At 53.4% G+C, this 18,801-nt stretch overlaps 1 protein-coding gene across 2 annotated transcripts in view; it reads left to right on the forward strand.

The window, feature by feature from the left end:
• The first annotated feature begins 7,400 nt into the window (after window positions 1–7,400).
• LOC127039059 (CYFIP-related Rac1 interactor A-like) overlaps window positions 7,401–18,801 on the forward strand; it is a 39,482-nt gene continuing 28,081 nt past the window's right edge. The window contains exon 1 of one of the 2 annotated variants that reach the window (XM_050932197.1): window positions 7,401–7,621. The gene's annotated coding sequence lies outside the window, so the exon portion shown is untranslated. The remainder of the gene's footprint in view (window positions 7,622–18,801) is intronic. The other variant, XM_050932201.1, reaches the window with a different exon arrangement.

The following is an 18,801-nucleotide window of genomic DNA, read 5'->3' on the forward strand; positions in this document are numbered from 1 at the left end:
GCATTGGATCATTCGACGGGTAGGCTCAGTCTCCCTGATGTGAACTGGAGATGGAGTTTTGGAGCTAAGCAAGATACTGATAGTCAGGGAAGGTTGGTGCATTAAACACGACACACTTTTACAACCTTCCACTGGCCTCCACTCAAGATCAAGCACTGCATGCTCGGGCCTGAACTCTCCACTGGGTCCTGGACCCAGCCTCCTAACAACGATGGGGATGACGGCAGCGAGTATTGTGGGTTACTCCTTGGGCCCCGCTTGGTCTGTGGGATGTGCTGGGACCCCTGGGGCAAAGAGGGGGAGCTGCGGTGCTTGTACTCACTTGGTGGCGGTCCAAGTCTTCAGCGGCATTTCAGCGGTGGGGGACCCTTCAGTTGCTCCGCGTCTTCGACAGCACTGAAGGGCCCCCAACTGCCAAAATGCCACCGAAGACCCACAGCGACTGAAGGGCTCTCTGCTGCCGAAATGCCACCGAAGAGCCAGAGTGACTGTAGCCCCCCCCGCCACCACCGAAATGTCACCAAAGACCCGGACCGCTGCCGGGCCAGGCCTTGCGTGGCCCCTGTGGGTCCCAGGGCCTGGGGCAAATTGCCACACCCAGGTGGCCCTGCCCCTGGCAGAGAATGAACAAACCTTGTTTTAGTTCAGAAATCAATAGTGCGGAGACCTCAAAGGGTACGTCTACACTCCAAAACAAACCTGTGGCAAAGAGTCTCAGGGCTGATCTACACTGGGGAGAAAGTGTGGGGGTGGGGGAATCGATCTAAGATAGGCAACTTCAGCTATGCTATTCATGTATCTTAGTCAAAGTATCTCAGTTCGACTTACCTGGCCGTCCTCACGGTGGCGAGTCAACTGCCGCGGCTCCCCCGTCGACGCTGGTTACTCCTCCTGCCGAGGTGGAGTACAGGCGTCGATTCGCAGATCGATTGATTACTACCCGCCGATCCGGCGGGTAGTATAGACGTACCCTCAGAGCCCAGGTCAGGTCACTCAGGCTCGCACTATGGGGCTAAAAATAGCTGTGTAGATGTTCCCACTCAGGCTCCAAAACCTAGCGGGGAGGCAGGAGGAGAGGCAGAGCTCAAGCTCCGACCCAAGCAGGAACGTCTACATGGCTATTTTCAGCCCCATAGCGTGAGCCCTGCAAGCCCGAGTCAGTCGATCCAGGCTCTGAGACTCACTGGTGCGGATTGCTGGGGGTCTTCTTTGCAGGGTAGATGTACTCAAAGACATTCCAGTGGTTTTCGTGCACATGTTCAAAGGAAATACCTAGAACTATTGGACGCAGCACGAATGTAGGATCTGCTGCTGCCTGCTAAGGAAGAGACCTGAATTCTACTGTCCACGGAGTAACCCTTCCCTAATGACTCTTCCTTGGCAGCCCTTTCCCCTGTAGAACGGCCCCGAAGGGTCAGCACTCTCCAGAGAGGATGAGAGCCATGTAATGAACCTTCAACCCTGGTCTCGAAGAGTTCCCTTTCATGAATGATCATGTTCTGAGAATAACCCATCCTCCCCTACCCTAGGAGACATTACCACTGCCTAGTCTTAAGTCCACCATCGGCACCCTTATGGGAAAAAACCCTACTGGGAAATCAAGGCAACCTGTTCCTGGACGTCACAGCTGAAGGAGTTGGATCTCTGTCAGTAATAAGATGAGTGTTTAACTTCAAACTCTTCCATAAGAAGAAGTAATTCTGTTGGGCCAAAATGCAATGAGAGGAAGACGAAAGCCATAGCCTTGGCAAGACTGGCCCAAACTCTGACCCACAGCTTTGGCCAATGGTCCAAGTTTGACGGCCTGTTCTAATGGTTTGTCCATTTCACCTGCTATTCCATGAGCCATTCATTTCCCTATGTAGAAGTCTGACCCCTGAGTAGCCTGCATGTACTCACATCAGGGGTTGGCTAGGTCAGAGTTCAGGAATTAATATGGTTTTGCTGTCCCTGTTCCCAGATGCTCTCCAGTGTGGTTTTTATGGTAACTGTCACGATGCTGGTGGGAAGGCTGAATGTTTGTCTTCTTCACAAGGATAGGAACTTGGTCCTGAGGCCAGGCCTGAGAGCACATCTTCACACGTACTCTGAGGGGCAGGCCACCCTGGGAGAGGAGGAGAGTGAAAGGAAAAAGGGAGAAAGCATATTACAGAGAGGAGGAAGAGGAGGCCTGGAGGACCAAAGTAGATGGGTGAACCTTAAACAGTTCAGAGTTCAGTTCACCGCCCAGGAGTCTGGATGATCACTGAGCCTAAATCCAGTATCTGAACCAACTAGCTGGGCTGGAAACCTCATGAGAAAAAGGTGGGTTTTCAGCATTTCTTCTCCCAGTCGCAGAGGCTCTGGTGTCCAAATACCCTGAGAACGTGAGTTCCTGGTAGGTTCTAGAAATGGGGCAGGTCTTTTTTCCTTTGCAGCCCAGGGCTTCTCCTCAAACAGTTTCTGAATCTTCCCATAATGTCAGACTCATTTAGGGCAGGATCAAGGCTCCACCGTCCCTGTCTATCCTGGATCTCTCTTTGTGTGTCCTCTATGTTAAGTTCCATAAGCCTGCCCTCTCTGCGTACCACTCAGGAGAGGGATTGTTTTGGTCAGCCCCTTGTGCGTGTTGCTGCAGCTGCCCAGGGCACGCCTGCCATAGCAGACACGCCGGCTTCATTCTTAACACTTCTTTTCTGAACCAGTTTGCTGATCAGTACAATGCATGACAGATGGAAAAACTTCAGAGAGAGATTTTTACAGCACTGAATCGCTGCTGGAACTTCCTTGCTCTCCTGGGCCCCAGCTGAACCCCGCACAATCACTGATGGATTTTATCACCACAACACCCCTGTGAGCCAGGGAAGTTCTGTCCCCACTTTACATGGGGAATTGTAAGCACAGAGAGATCAGTTCAGCCAGAGAGTCGATAGCTGAGCAGAAAACTGAACCCGCGTCTCCCATAGCCCAGTCATGGGGTCTAGCCACAGCACCACTGCAAACACAAGCATGGGAGGCTTCACCATCACCGTTGTCTCTGTCCCTTCCATCGGCGTTTATTCTTCTCCCCGATACAGGGCTGCTGAGCAGACGAGGTGTGTAGGGGGGAAGATTTTGTGCAAAAGAAATAAATAAATCCCACCATTTTGTTCATTCTATTAACAGTCACAACAAATCTGTGGGGCAGGGCTGGGGAGGCTGGGACCTGTTTGACTTTCTGACATCACAACCAGCTCAGCACCCCCACTGAGCATGTGTTTGTTTCCACAGAATGGGCCCCAGCTGGTGAGAAACGTTCTTGGGGTGGCAGGGAATGCAGCCCTTTGCCGTGGGCTCATGGCTAACCCTGTCCTAGGAAACGTTCTCAGCCAACAAACAGCTCAGGTTGGACTCTGCGATGGCTGAACTCCCCGTCCCTGAACCGTGGCATGTGGAAGCCAATTTCTTTTTGTTCAGACTCTCTCCACCGTATTCTCAGTAGCCTTAAGGAGACATCCCTAGTAATGGATACAGCCCTGCTGTTCGCTCCAGAACAGCGCGTGTCATTTTACAAAACCCGTCGGCGACCTAACCAGTCTATAACTTACCTGCTGGTAAAAGAACAGGGACTCCTTCCAGCATGAGCCAAGCGCAGGATGAAATATTAAATCATAATTCCATTAACCACCTTCCCATGTCCACCGGCCTGATGCTGCTCCCTGGCACAGCAGAGGCAAAACTCCCCTGAGGCCAGCGGGAGCTGGAACAGGCCGCATGGCTTTATAGCAAAGGAAAGCCCAGCTAAACTTATTCCTCAAAAACAATGAGAAGTCCGGTGGCACCTTAAAGACTAACAGATTTATTTGGGCATAAGCTTTCGTGGGTAAAAAACTCCATGCATCTGAAGTAGTGGGGTTTTTACCCACGAAAGCTTATGCCCAAATAAATCTGTTAGTCTTTAAGGTGCCACCGGACTTCTCGCTGTTTTTGTGGATACAGAATAACATGGCTACCCCACCTAACCTTATTCTACTACTCTGTCTAGCACCTGAACCTCCACCTACCTGTTCATATGAACTGTACGGCTGCATAAATTCTCCCAGCTACACACTTATTACAGTATGTTGTATAGCCATCTCCCAGTACACTTGTTCTTATCTGCACAGCCACACAGCTCCCCAGCTACACCCATTTTAATACTATATAGTCATCTGCACCACCAACAGCACCAGGTCTTATATTCTGGAAATCCACATCGATCCTCCGGCTACACCCTTCTTGCAGTCTATTCTGCATAGCCACAACCACTCCTCCTTATACTGTGCATCATGAACGACAACTCTCCATATAGTCTGTGCAGCTAAATATAGCGCTAGGATAGCCTCATATTCTGTGTAGCCAAATACCGTGAGCTGTATAGTCACAGAGCCCCAGCAACCCCTTTTCCTTCTATGCTGTATAGCAACACAAAACACCCATGCTCCTAACCACACCGACCCCTAATAACAACCCTTTCTAAGCTCTGGGAAGCTGCACCCCCCTGCTCTCCAGAGCTGAGATCCTCCTGAAGCAATGCCCTGGGAGGAGCAGTCCCTCTTCTTTGTCCTTATGGGACTCTCCCACTCCCCACACAGTGAAACTTAGTTATGATGAGCAACAATCTGTTTTGTGCCTCCCATCACCTCGATGGCTGGAGCAGTGATGAATGAGGGGCCTGTCCAGCATGAGGTGGTTGGCTGTCTCCATCGAAATCCAAGGAGATTTAAGCCCCCACTGGTGGGTGACTCTGTGAGGGACACACCGGCCAGCCAGTCTCTGTCTGCTCCTCCTGTGTGATTGGAAGAGGTTGGATATAGAGCGCTGGTATGTTTCCCCAGAGCCATGTGAGCACAATGTGGGGTGCACAAGGCCCTGGCCTCGGGCACTTCTGTCCCTCACCCCAGCTCTCCCGCCCAACGGATGAACCTACTCAGCATGGCCACTCTCTCATGCTCCCTGCCTAGGGAGATCCTGGGTGGAAAAACCTTATTTTTTCTTTACCTAAAGTCAACTTGCCAGAAACCTATTGGCCCAACTCTTGCTCAGGAGCTGCCATCTTGGATTCAGTCGGCTGCCCTGTCCCCTGATGTGAACTCCTCAGGGCGAAGGACCCGGAGAGTATTTCCTGCCTCCTTTTGCCGTCAGGGCTGGCGCGCCATGCGCATCGCTGGCTGGGTTCAGAGGCAGAGTGTGGAATGATGCCGGCTTGTCAAAGTTGATCACCTGGGCCACGTTCCTAAGCGAATGAATCTGGTGCAGGGGCTTGGTGCAGCCGAATCAGGCCCGGGAGCAAACAGGACGTGGCCCCTTCCGCACTCACCCCAGGTTCCCTGCCATATGACAGTCCTGGCATAAGAGGGCATCATGAGCCCATCTGGAAAACATGCCATATTTCTGGAGCCTTCAGTCATTAGTTCTTAGGTTTGCAGAATGGCAGTGACAAGTTGAACAGCTGGGAAAACTTCCAACCCTGAGACTGCATTAGTTCCATGGTTTCACAGCACAACATCTGGAAATCTACAGAGCCGAGAAATGACTGCATTCCAGCCCTGTGTTACAGCCCAGTATCTAGGAACTGCGAGGGCCGCAGTGCTGACAGAGGGCTCGGTTGCCTCTGGGTGGGAGGGACAGCTCAGTGATTTGAGCACTGGCCTGCTAAACCCAGGGTTGTGAGTTCAATCCTTGAGGGGGCCGTTTTGGGGATTGGTCCTGCTTTGAGCAGAGGGTTGGACTTAGATGATCTACTGAGGTCCCTTCCAACCCTAATAATCTATGATTCTATAAAACAGCTGGGCCTACAAGATTCTCCTCTGTCATATGACTGCATCATGTCAGCAACCTCACTGCAAGACACCCAAGAACTGACAGCAACCAAGCACGTCGAAGAGAAAGCCAAAGGAGAGAAGTGGGAGAAGATGGATTGGGACTAGTGGCTGGAGACAGAGAGGGCTGGAAATGGCACGAGGGCAAAGCTTTGGAGGACAAGTAGCAAGAGGCAGGCGGGTGGAGAGGAGAATGCTGTGGAGGCCGAAGGAGGTGGGTTTCCAGCTTACGAGCCAGGCTCTGGGTTGAGAGTCAGGACTCTTGTCAGATTGCTAGGAGAGGAAGAGTTTTCACAGAGATGTAGGAAGAGTGGGGGAGATGTTAGGAACTGGTGGCAAGGGGGAAGGAAGGGAGGTTCCTTCAAACCCAACTCTGAGGCCTCTGCCAGGGTGGGCAGGTCCATAGTTGCAGGGGTGCAATCAGCCCAAAAGGAACCCCCGGCTTCATCCATGAAGCAAGGCTACCCTTGTCATTCCTGCTAATGTCTTATCTAATCCACTCCAGAATCCGTGCTGGGAAGGCACCTCAACCATCGCCCTTGGGAGTCAGTGCAAGCGCCTGGCAGATCTCATCCTTTGAACGTTTCCATTGTCTCCTGTCCTCTCATCTTCTGAAGGGAGGCTCCCTTCCGCCACAGTCCAGCTTCTCAGCCTTTTTCCTTGGCCCACCCTGCCCGATGGAGAGGGGCCTTTCTCTCCTTCCCCCATTGCTCCATGCCAACCTTCCCTTGTGATCATTTCACAGCTAGCCACTCTTAGCCCAGCACCACACGAGCTGCAAAACCTGTCACCTGCCAGACCTAGAACAGATACAGCAGCCAGGGCAGGCTGGCTAAGAGCAGGGGGGCTAGAACAATTGGTGCTGAGGTGGGGGTGCTGAGAGCCACTGAACCAAACTGTAAAGCCTGGATATGATGGGAACCACTTCAAGCGGGGTTGGGGTGGCAGCACCCACAGCACCTGCACCTCTAGCTAAGAGGAAGCCCTGGGGACAAGCGGTAAATATCCTGCTTGCCACATGGGCTTGCTGATATTCTAGTGGTGAGTGGGATTATCGTGGTCTATGTCAGAGTAGAGCCCAGGGCCCCAGTCGAAGAGAACCCCATTGCACTAGGCACAGAGTGAGGCAGCCTCTGCCCTGGCGCCCTTACAATGGAACTAAGCAGGATCGGCTCATGGCGAGACGGGAAACAGAGGCACAGAGATAACATGCCTCTCCTGGATCGGGGCAGAGCTGAGAGGAGAATGCCTGACTCCCAGGCTAGTGCTCCAGCCACTAGATCCGTTGCCAGACGAATGGACAGCTGGAGCTTGTAAAGAAAGAGCTGCCCCCCTACAAGAGTAGGGCAGACAGAGCTGTGCGTGGCTTAGCAGACCCCTAGCAGGGGCAGGAGAGCATTTAGAAATGGGTGTCCTGGCTCCTAATGCCCTGCTGCTCCCCCACCCGAGTTCTACCCACGCCGGGTTCTCCAGGGTGCAGCGGGACCTGAGGCACGGGCAGTCCAGCGAGCAGAGGGTTAAACGGCCCTGGCTTCCCTGCACTTTAGACGTCACTGCTGTCTTAGGAGGGGAGGGGGGAGCAGTGGTCTATGGTGGTCTTTGTGATGCATTTTCTACTGATAGCAGCAGCTGCTGCCCTGAGCCTGCTTTCATCCGCGAGACACACGCTCGCTCACACACACCCAGGGGCCGGGGCGGCTGAGCACCCCAGCCGCGCCTCACTCCTCCTGGGCTCTGCAGAAGACTGGGATCCAGCCTCCATCCTCACGGCTGCCTTTCCCTGAGAGCCGGGCTGGCGAGCGGTGAGTGCCAGGGAAGGAGACAAGGGGTGGGGTGAGAGGGGCAGCAAGGCTGGGTTGGGTGCAGAGCCCTGGAGCATCTGGCATTTGCAGAGCTCGAAGGAAGCTGCCCGCTGGAGGCTCCCCTGGAAAGCAGCGGGACAGCTCCCCGGGTCTGTCGGGGGGAGAGTCCCTGTTCAACAATCCGCCTCCTGCCTCCACTGCACCCCTCAACTCTCTTTGCATCGGGGTGGGTCTCTCTGTCCCCACGGCTACCAACGCCAGGCTTGCCACCTCCCAGCCAACCCTGTCTGCAGAGTTCGCGCTGCTCTGTCCCTGCGCTGGGTGGGAGCTGAAGGTGACTCCATGCCAGGCACGGTCGGCGCGCAGAGGGGCTAGGGAGGGAGTCCGTGCTTTTTGCAGGCAAGCTGGTCCTCCTCCCACCCTGCACACAACGGGCCCCTCCAAGGAGGGGAGAGGGTCTCGTTCTGTAAGCTGGGGGTCGGTGCATCCCCCGCTGCCGACAGCTGGGTGCTGCATCTCCCGCCTCAACTCCCCTGCGGTAAATTCTCCTGCAGTAGCAGGCGATGAGAGAGGCGAGCGCGCTGCCCAGCTTGGCACTGTGGTGCAGGCTGAGCACTCTGGCTTGGGAGCCGGCTTTCTCTCTCCCTCTCCAACTGTGTCAGGGTCCGAGCAGCTCCTCTGGGGTCCATGGAGACCTTTGCCACAAGTTTCCAGAAGGGCCGGGAAGGAGGCTGCATGGAGGTACCAGCAGCCTGGCTGGTAGGAGAGTGGCCCTTTGCCTGCTCTGGCCAAGGGCGGGCAAGACCCACCAGGGTGCTACTGTCAAGCAAAGTGAGTCTGAGGACAGGGGAACGGCGTGCCATTGTGCCCATCCCTGTTACCTTACCTCCTGCTTCTGGCAGCTCCCAGGACCCAGAGATGCGCCCCCCCCCCTTCCCAGTAGAGCCCAGCATCCATCTCCCAAAGCGGTGGGAGATGGTTGGCCTGTAGCTGCCTTCTCTTGATCAAAGGGGCTTCTTGCTGGTGAGGGTGACTTCCAGCTGTTGTTGTGATGCCTTCTTCTGGGCCAGTGCCTGGGTCCTGGCTGGCCTGGAGAATTGGACAATGGAGGCAGCTTCTGGGAGGGGTGAGAGAATTTCAGGTAATGCAGTGAAATTGATTCCCAGGTTGCCTTCCAGGGAGTGTTTATTAAACTCCTGCAAAACAAGATCTGGGAAGGAGGAGGCTTAACTGGGGTTAATCTAGCTCTGCCCTTGCTGGGATCTGGGTGGGGGGACATTGGGCATGAGGAGAGGATCAGGCCACTCGGAGCTTCCACCTCTCCAGTGAGTTTGCAGCTTGTAGATTCTCATCTCTGTGCTGTGTCTGATGGGAATGCACCAGCATTCTGGTACCTAGGTATCCTCCATGGCTTAGCTTGCTGGCACGATACAGGGGAGTCGGATTCAAATTCAATGATGCAGGCTTTCAGGCTCAATGCACCACTTCCCCTGAGCATCAGCAATAAAGCAATACAGCCCCAAACTACATACAAATAAGTTAGGGTCCCTAAAGGACAAGGACATAACTGCATTTCTGGCCCATCCCAGCAGAGGGATTTCCTCAGACAGAGGTGGTCCACTGAGGGAGCCCTGCTCACCGGCCTTGGGACAGGGTGGTCATGCCAGGGTGGAGGATGTGCAGACCAGAAATGAATGAACACAAAGAGTGCCAAGAAAGGAGGGTCCATCCATCCACATCAGGGGGCTTTGATGGAATATTCTAGACCGAGGTGGCCAAACTTACTGGCCCTCTGAGCCACCTATGACAATCTTCAGAAGTTCGAGAGCTGAGGCACAGCTGCTGGGAGCCAGGGGCTGGGGCTTCAGCCCTGCTCCTGCTGAAGCCCTGAAGCCTGGCAGGTGTTCCCCACAGGGCTGAAGTCCCAAGACCCCCTTCCACGGCTGGGTAGAAGCCCCTACCACACCACCCTGCTGCAAGGCAGAGATCCTGAGCTCTCCCCCCACCACCCCAGTCTGGTAGGTGAAGAATGGGAGGGCATCAGGGGCTCTGTAAGCCCCACTTTAATGGTAAAAGAGCCGCATGTGGTTCGTGAGCCACAGTCTATAACAGGAGTGGCCAAACTAAGCCCTGGGCTGTTGCCCTCCTCACGTGGGCAGAGGCTGGTCCTTGGCTAGGCAGTGGTGGCTGTAGCCAGGGGTGGTAGCATGAAGGTTTCCAGCAGCAGCTCCCAGAACGCCAGCTAAGGTGAGCAATGGCTGCAGCTGCCGCTCTGCTCTAGAGAAGTGGGGCGAGCCCAGTAGACTCCAGGTCCCCGTGGCTTGCAGGGATCCACTGAAATGCCTCCATTTTCCCGAGCAGATCTGGAGGGAGTAGGGCTGACCAGGGGTGGGACGGTATGTTGGGATGGAGAGGGAGTCAGCTGAGTTCCAAGTGGCCTGTCTAGCAAATGCTTCCAATCTGATGTGTAACGGGCTTACTGTGTCTCTGCCAGGGGGTCGCTCACAGGCTGCCCTCCTGGCTCGTCTTGGGATCCTCTGCCGAGCCTGCTCCTTTGCACTCTCAGGGTCACACACGCTTCACTTGTGCAGCTGGGATGCCCTGCCCCACCCCCTGGAGCTCACAGATGCATGGAGAGTGGAGAGGGCTGGGGAGCATCACCAGCAGCTCCTGGGAGGAGGGAGGGGGGCTTTTGAAAAACTGAAATCCTTTGCATCTGCTCTTCTGTCATCTCTGCGCTCCCTGGGTCCTGGAGCATTGCGGGGCGCGGGGCTGGAGAAAACATCTCCAAACTCAGCTGGCTTGAAGGGAAATTATACCCCAAATGCCTCCGTCTTCAGGATCTTACTCAGAACAGCCCCTTGGGGAACGGGAGATAGGTCTTCCCCACTCACCCCCACAGCCATAGCCTCCCCCCTCTCCCATATTTGTATGCAGCTCCCGTCAGACACATTCAGTGCACTGACAGAAGCAGACAGGGAAAGCAGGTGTTTACTGGGCAGCATTAGCGTTGGCTGCATCCAGCCTCGACTGTACTCGATGGAGCACGGACAGCTCCAGTCTGTGCTATAGCTGTTTTTCTGGTAGGTCCATCATTATACTGCCCTTGACCTGATCCCCATGCAGTCCCTCCTAGATCCTGGCCGATTTCAGATGCCCAGAGTTCAGTAGTTCCAGTCCCATCCCTGCTTTGAGTGGATGAGACGTTAGCAGGTCAGCTCCGTGACGCTTCCGCTGGAAATTCCCATGCTGCAGAGTGGGGCTACCAGCCCAGCCTAGCCCCTTTCACCAGCACTAAATTCACATGCACAAAGGATAGGATCTCGGACTGCGCCTGGGCTGAGCCTGCCAAGTCAATATTTCCTTCGGGCTGGTCCTGTCGAGTCCATACGCTGCTATAGCAGAGCTCCTCTGATTCATCTTGCTCTTGGATTGGGGCTCTCCACTTTTCACTGACTCTCCTCTGCTGTCACTACTGCCCTTGAATTAGCACCATGTCTTGGGGCCGCGCTGACATTCCCATGCTCTGCCTTCCATTCGTAGAGCTCTGCTCTGCCCCTGTCTCTGCTGGGACCGCACTCGCCTGCTCTGACCCCCCCTCCACCGGTGCACCTCCTTCATTCCGTCTTCACTCGGCTTTGTCCATTGTATGCTGCACCCAGACACCTTTGAACCAGTCCGCTTCTTGCCCTATAACCGAGCCCATCGGCTCAGGCCTGTGTCGCTTAGCTCCCTGGAAAGCCCTGCGAAGACAAACCGCAGCGTGGTTAGCAAAGGTCAGGTCTGTGCGTCTCCTCCTCCCTTTAAACCGCCTTGCCTGCCCCTCGGGCACAAATTGGCATTAAATATTCATGTGTTGATTTAAAGCGTTTCATCTCAGAGACAAACCCCTCGGTTCCTGGGGTCTCCGTGAGAGGAGGGAGTGGCACAGAATGAAGGCTGAAACCCTGAGCCGCCTCCCCTCGCCCCTTTGTGCCATGTGAGCGTCGACCCTGCAAAACCAGCAGCAGCACCGCTTCCTCGCTGCTGGATCCCAAGGGCGGGGGTGGGACGGCTGCTGGAGTGAAGTGCCTGGGAGTGCATTCTCCCAGCAGCAGCTGCCCCACTAACCCCTTGGAGAACATCCCGCGCGTCCCACTTGTCATTCTGCTCGTACCTTCTTCCTTCCGCATCCACTGGTTCTGTGGCTTTCTCCTCTTTCGCCTCCCCATTGTCTCACTCCCCCTCTTCTCCTCCTCCACTTCCCTTCTCTGGCACCTACCCTCCCCCCTGCTCTCCCCTCCCCTCTCTCCAGTTCTCTCTTCCTCTGGGGAGTTCCGCTCCTGCATCCTCAGTCTGCCAGGAGCCCTCTCCAAGCAAGGCTCCTGGGTGCTGTTTGCTGTGCCAACCGGCCCGTACTGAGGGCATCTCTACCGTGTTCTTTCTTCGCTAACACAGGACCCCAGAGGCGTCCGGTAGAAAGATGTGCTCAGTGCAAAGGGGAATGAGGGGCCACGTAAACCCATGCGGGTAGCACCTTTCTGTAGACTGAAGGTACATCAGAGACGTACCTGCAGAGACGGGCACTGGCTGGTACAGCAGGTTCCCCCAGGTACAAAATAATGCAGTTCTGTAGCTAATTACCAATGCCTGGTGCCTGTGTTACTTACCTTTCCCTTGAGGGCCTCAAAGGGCTTAGCAAGGATGAATTAATTACACCTCCCAGCAGTCTTATGAGATGCACCCCTCAGTAAGTACTGTCATCCCCATTTTACAGCTGAGGAAATGGAGGTACAGAGAAATGAAGTGACTGGGCTGAGATCACACAGCAAGTCAGTGGTAGAGCCAGGAACAGAGCCCAGGAGTCCTGGCTCCCAACTCTGATTCCTGGAAGAAGCGTTCCCCACACATGGCAAAGCCTCAGCTCAGCCACGGAAGTAAATTAAGCGGTGATTTCTGAGGCAGGGACTTGTAAAGAGATTTAGCCCAATGCCCTTTGCCTTCTACAATGTCCTCTGCACACTGTGTACTTGACTGAGCAATTCACTCCCACCCCAGTATTATATCCCCTAGCAGGGAGCAGCACCCACTGGGCAGGGCAGAGCAGACCTGTTCAGCTGGCAGCTGCATGCCACAGGCCCCGAGAACCCTCCCTCTCTGGGGGTTTCATTCTCCTCTCCGACAGGCAGAGATGCCCCCCCACACTACCATCAGGGACACTCCTACCATCCGTAAGAGGAGCAGGACCTGCCTTACCTGGCATCCAGACCAAGGAGAGGGCTGGCCCCTCCTGCCCCCCTCAGACAACCAGCTCCATAAACAGCTCTGTCCTCTCCATAGGTCACTCCTTCCTCCTGGTTTCTGCTCTGTCATCTGCAGCTGGAGCCTCCGCTCCCCTGCCGTGCCCAGCACCTAGCGCTGGCTGCTGCAGTGCTTCAAAAGGAGACGGCCAGCCAGGGGGGTTCTGGGATGTAGCAGAGACCCAAAGGCAGACAACAGAGCAGACGCAGAGACAGCCTTTGAAGGTACCAGGGGACGGATGGCGGGAGGGCGCAGAGCAGCTTCAGACAGCCCTATCTGCGCTCTCCTGCCTACTTGCACTATTCTGCGGCCATCCCCAGGCACTTGGCATCTGGAGTGGAGTTTGGAGCTCCAGCCCGGCTGACCTTTCCCCACAAACTTCACTCAGCCAGACCACAGCTTCTCAGCTACCCCTGCTGAGGTCGGTTGTCTGAACTTGCAACACTCCGCTGGAAAAGACATGGTTTTTAGTGCCTGAGGGATCAAATACTGTGGTGAATCTTCCCTCCTCCCCTGTCCCCCCCAGCTCCCTGCCTTCCTAGCTTTAATCTCCTTCAGTTCCCACCTCAGACATTTTGGAGGCGGCCTGACAGAACTCTCAGAAGAGATAATGAATCCACTAAACCCCCTCTGGCGGCAGTAAACCCCCACCACCGCAGGCAGAGCAGAGCCAGAGGGGATTGTATACAGGCTCTGGAGAGTGAGCCCCCCTTTCCTTTCAGAGCCTTGTGGGAATTGGGAGAGACTGACTGGGTCTAAAATCACTCAAAGGACAGTAATTGCTCTGTGGCGTGGAAGGGCCGTTAGAGAGACGAGATCATTCTTTCTCCTCACCTTCGCCTTTTAAACTGTTATTTATTCATCGAGGATCTTGCTAGAGCCTGGATTCCTGCAGCATCCCTCTGCATATGTAAGAACCAGTGCGTAGGACATAGACAACACATGGGCGCAGACCTTCAGAAGTATTTAGGATCCTAACTTCCACCGGTTCGGCGCCTAAATCCCTTTGAGTCTAGGCCTTGGTTTCTGGTGGCCTTAGATCAAAAGACAGCAACCAAGAACAATGTGCTGAGGAGAGACCAGAGCCCACTAGAAGCTGAAGAAACATTTCAACAGTGAAGGGGGAAAAAAACATTCTGGCTGCTTCTTCATCTCTTTGCACTGCCCTAGAATTGCCTGCAGCACAGCCACAGAAACAGGCCCACTGAGAGAAATTTGGGGGCCGGCATATCATGTACCTTAGCTTTTAAGGCCAGAAGGGACCACTCTGGCCATGTACTCTGATCGCCCATAAGCCATAGATGGTTTGCACCGAGTTGGGTTTCCGAGAAATCCACCCATTCCAATAAAGCTCCTTGCTTCTCTAATGGGGAGAGGGATACTGCAGACATTTGTTTCCATTCATGCTTGTTTGAACCTTTAAAGGGATTTTCTTTAGCTGCATTTGCTCCTCATTTTCAGGCAAACATCTGGGCAATTTTCCTAGCAAAAGTGGCCGATGGAAAGGGCATTTCAAAGCCCGAGTACCTGCAGACACCAAATTGTAAATTTGCACATGCACATATGTACACGACAGAACCATTCACCTGCTGATCCAATCAGAGTAGAGAAACAATCCCATGCGACCTTTCTTACCAATCCCAGCAACGCTGGAATTTGGACTTTGTATTTGGTCCAGAAAGCAAGCCCATTGGAAGAGGCATGGATGGAATCAGCCAGACTCACCATCAGAGGGTGGATAAAAGAGGCTGAATATGGCTCATAAATTATTCCTTGCTACTTATTTATTCAACTCTGGCTTCTGCCACATAAAATCCATTAAAAGCTGGACCTGTTGGGATGGGAAGGGACAGAACAGGGCTCTCCCAAAGCACCTGGCATAAACTCGGTAAAAGCTTGGTGGGCCCAGGTACTCCCACTGAGGCAGAGAACAGGTCGGCTTTGTGAGAACAGAGTTAGCCCTGCCCCTTCCAACAATTGCTAGGGCACTAAGCAGCAGCCCAGCCCTGCCCCTGCAGCTCCCACACTGCAAGATCCCTGCAAGCCACCAGAGCCACGCAGAGAGATTCCAGATGGGGAATTCACCTCGGTGTCAGCAGGGCACTAAAATCTCCTGGAGCAGGCGGGGTTGGGGATTCGTTCTGGGCTCCTGGATTATTTAATGAAGTGGTTTGGAGTTTGTATTTTTTTTTAAAAAAAAAAAACAACAGAGAAAGAAGAAATAATCCATATGTAAAAAAACCCAAACCTCCGCGGAGAAGGCACTAGTCCCACCACACCCCTATCTACGCTCCAAAACCATCCAGCAGGCCGTTTGCACATACCACCAACCTACTTGGAACCAAGCTGCCCAGCTCTCCCATTTCGCTAATCCTGGGTTTACCCTCAGGCCTTCTTCTATCACTTTATGGGATAAAATGGGCTGGTTCTGCAGGAGCTGAGCGCTTGTCACTTGCTCAGGGATTGAAGAAAAGAGCGGGCAATTCCCTTCCCACCCCCGGAGCTTCAAACAGAGAGCTTAGGGCCTGGCCCTGGGCAGGGACAGACCGTGCTGCATCAGCTGCTGCATTACGGTTTAATGAGGAGTGTCAGATAGTTTACAGGGCCTGTGGAGGTATTGAGATAACAAAAAAAAAACCAGGGCCTCTTGGAGATTTAAGGTTCCCGTTAATTTAGTGCTTCTGAATATCAGCGCTGGCTTCTAATTTGACAAAGAGACGGCTGTTCTTTTTCAGGTTATTTTAACTCCGTAGCGAGCCACAGACAGAAAAATACCACGTCTGGAGTGGTAGGTTAGTTTGTCATGGCAACCTGAGGCAGAGGCTCATGGAACTTAATTGGTGTGCAGGGATGGCCAAAAAAAAGACCCTAAGTGGAGGAACTAGATGACTCAGGGGACTGGAGGGGGACATGGAGACTTTCCCCCTATGTGGCTAGTTCAAATCCAACCCAGTTCTGCAGGAAGTGAAAGTTATCCCCACATATTGTGGTAGCACCTACAGGGATAAAGCCTCATCTTGCTAGGCGCTGTACATGCTGATAACAAAAATACAGCCCTTACCCCAAAGCGTTGGCAATTGAAGATTAGAGACAACAGGTGGATCGAACAAGCAGACAAGGGGTAGCACAACAGCCATTTGGTGACATCTGTCTACCTGTTTATACCACAGCACAGCATCTGGACGTGCCGTGCAAATCAACAGTTGCATGCATGAACGTCCTCTGCCCGGTCTAGACTCCTCCCTGCTCCAGGAGCAGCTGGAAAAGCTTTGAAATGGTACTTAGCACCTCTGGGAGAGGTGCTGCCTGGAAGACTCAGTCACAGCAGCCAGCACTGCATTGTGAGAGCTGAGATCTGTGGTCATCTCTCACCTCCTCCAAGGGAGTTCCCACAGCTTCAAACCCACTCACAAGACAGACCTGTCCCCAGCGCTGTTGTGCTTAATGCCGGGGGGTCCGCAGCTTTATGGTGGCTGTGAAATGAAGCTGTCAAGGGCGGATGTGGTCTCTGAGTGAAAGATGTTATGTTAGGTAGGGAGGGCTGTTACCACAGAGTGGCCTTCATGAGAAAAGCCAGGATTGTGAATATGCCCCTCTGCATGAGGAGACTGCCTAGCAAGAGAAGCACAGGGGGTGGTGGGCTCTTGGATCCAGATTGTCGAAGGTATTTGGGTGCCTAACTCCCAGTAGAACTGGGCACCTACATGCTTTTGAGGCGCCGAGCCTTGGTGACCAGCAGTGTTGAGAGCTGGACCAGCTGCTGTTGTTTTGAGGTCAGTGTGGCCGTTTCTGATGGATCACTGTGACCAGCTCATCATCTGCTTTCCCATTATCCCCTACCTCTCGGAGGCAGAAGGCTGGTAACGTCTTGGAGGTGAGATGGTTAGGATCCGTGGTAATAACTACAATGGGCTTTGGACCAGGAAGCTCCTCAGTTGAATTTGCTCATCGTCCAGTTGTCTGCCCAGAAATCTGCTGCAGCAAGTCTCTTCCCTAGGATGACAGCACAGCAAGCATTCAATGAGTGCTCCCAGGACGTGCGATTACCATAAAACGGCTCAGACGCAGGGTGGGAAGAATCAACCTCAGAGGGCTGACCTGATCAGCCGAAAAAACAACCAGTTCACATTAGAATGTAAATGAATAGGAAGTCAGTGTCTGAACTGGGAGAAAAACCAAACTCATGCACACCCAGATCCAACCATGCGGACACCCATCAACGCTGGGGCTACTTAGCCAACACCGAGAGATTGGAGTCCCGTCAGTCCATGTTTGGAAAAGACTGGCCCTATCTCTGGGCTGCCCTATCCATGTATTGGAAGGTGTAGGGGCATTACCAAAAGATGCAGAGCCCCACGTCAGGTTGTGGGGACGACCCTAGAGAGAGAGGCTTCTGGAGGGGTGTGATAAGCATGCACAACTGGGGGAATCCATACCCAGGAAAGATAAATGTCTATCAGGGATGGTGTAGACAGTATTTGGTCCTGCCATGAGGGCAGGGAACTGGACTTGATGACCTCTTGAGGGCCCTTCCAGCCCTAGAATCTATGAATCTATAAGGTTCCTGCATGTGTCGCTTGGCAGAGACCTCACAAACCTGTAAGCCAGCCCTGAGGACACGCTCCCCAGGTATTTGGGGATATATTGGTGTCCGGTAGGAGCTAGAGGGATGCAGCTATTTGGCTGGCAATTCAGAGCACAGTAATTAAAGCAACTTCCTCACTCACGCACTTTTAGTGCCCCTGGAACTGAAACCAAAGGAGATGCAAGAAAGGGAGAGAATGGAAAAGAGAGAGGAAGAAAGGATGGCAAAACTGGCAGCAATGGAAGACCTCCACCCACCCATCATGTTTTTATAATGCACCCCTCACCCTGGTAACTAGTTTGCAGCCTCAAAGTTGAAGTGTGAATCCTGTGTTACGGGCACGACTGGAAGTTACCAAAGTTAGAAATGGTTAGTTGGTGGGGAGTGCAAAACGCCACATTTGTTTCCAACCACCCGGTACATCCTGTGGACGTCAGGAAAGAGCGAGGTTCTTTTTCTAGCTTCCCTTGCAGGCCTTTCGAAACAGCGACCTAGCACTTTTTCTTGCTCTTGTGGTTTGTTTACATGGTGTCTGCCATTCAGAAAGCAAAAGCAGAAGGCCGGCTAAAGACTTTCCTGAGACGAGACTACTGGCTGGTTGGAGGGTGGTTCGTTAAGCACTGTTCTCAGCAAGTGACCTGAAATAACTGCTGCAGTGCAGGCCAGTTCTCAGGCAGGGCGTGGGGAACATTTGGAGCCAAGCCCCGTGGAGGATTGCAAAGAAATGAAATGCTCTGTCATGGCTAAAAGTCTTCCTCCAAAGTCTCTCCACTCAGGTATTCCTCCTTGCAAGAAAAGACAGCGACAGAGAGCACCAGCCTTCTCAAACGTAGGTGCCATAATGTGGATCCACATGGCCCCCTTTGCATAAAACTCATCCACGGAGCTCCTGCCCTGGTGACATGGAAATCCCTTTTCAAGACCCACTTCGGCTGTGCTGCTTGTGCCTGTTGTCGTTCCCCTTCCTCTAACCAGGGTCTGGCTTGTCTGTCCTCGAAGCAGGGACTGTCCTTCTTTAGTGTTTGAAAAGCACCTACCATACTGCGGGCACCCCCATAAATAAACCAGAGGCACCTAAATCCATATTCAAGTACCTAAATCAATGGCCTGATTTTCAGCAGTGCGGGATGTTGGCGGCTCCCACTGGTACTCAACACCTCTGAAAATCAAATTATCTAGGTGTCTAAGCGCAGGTGGAGGTGTTTAACTTAAGGGACCCAGCTGTGAAAATGCTGGCTTGGATTTTTACTCGCCATTCGCTCTGCTTCTCTAATGAATTCATTCATTTATTTCTCCTGTTGTGTGTGTGTGCGTG

This window comes from Gopherus flavomarginatus, chromosome 22 (assembly GCF_025201925.1).
Source record: "Gopherus flavomarginatus isolate rGopFla2 chromosome 22, rGopFla2.mat.asm, whole genome shotgun sequence".
NCBI classification, from domain to species: domain Eukaryota; kingdom Metazoa; phylum Chordata; order Testudines; family Testudinidae; genus Gopherus; species Gopherus flavomarginatus.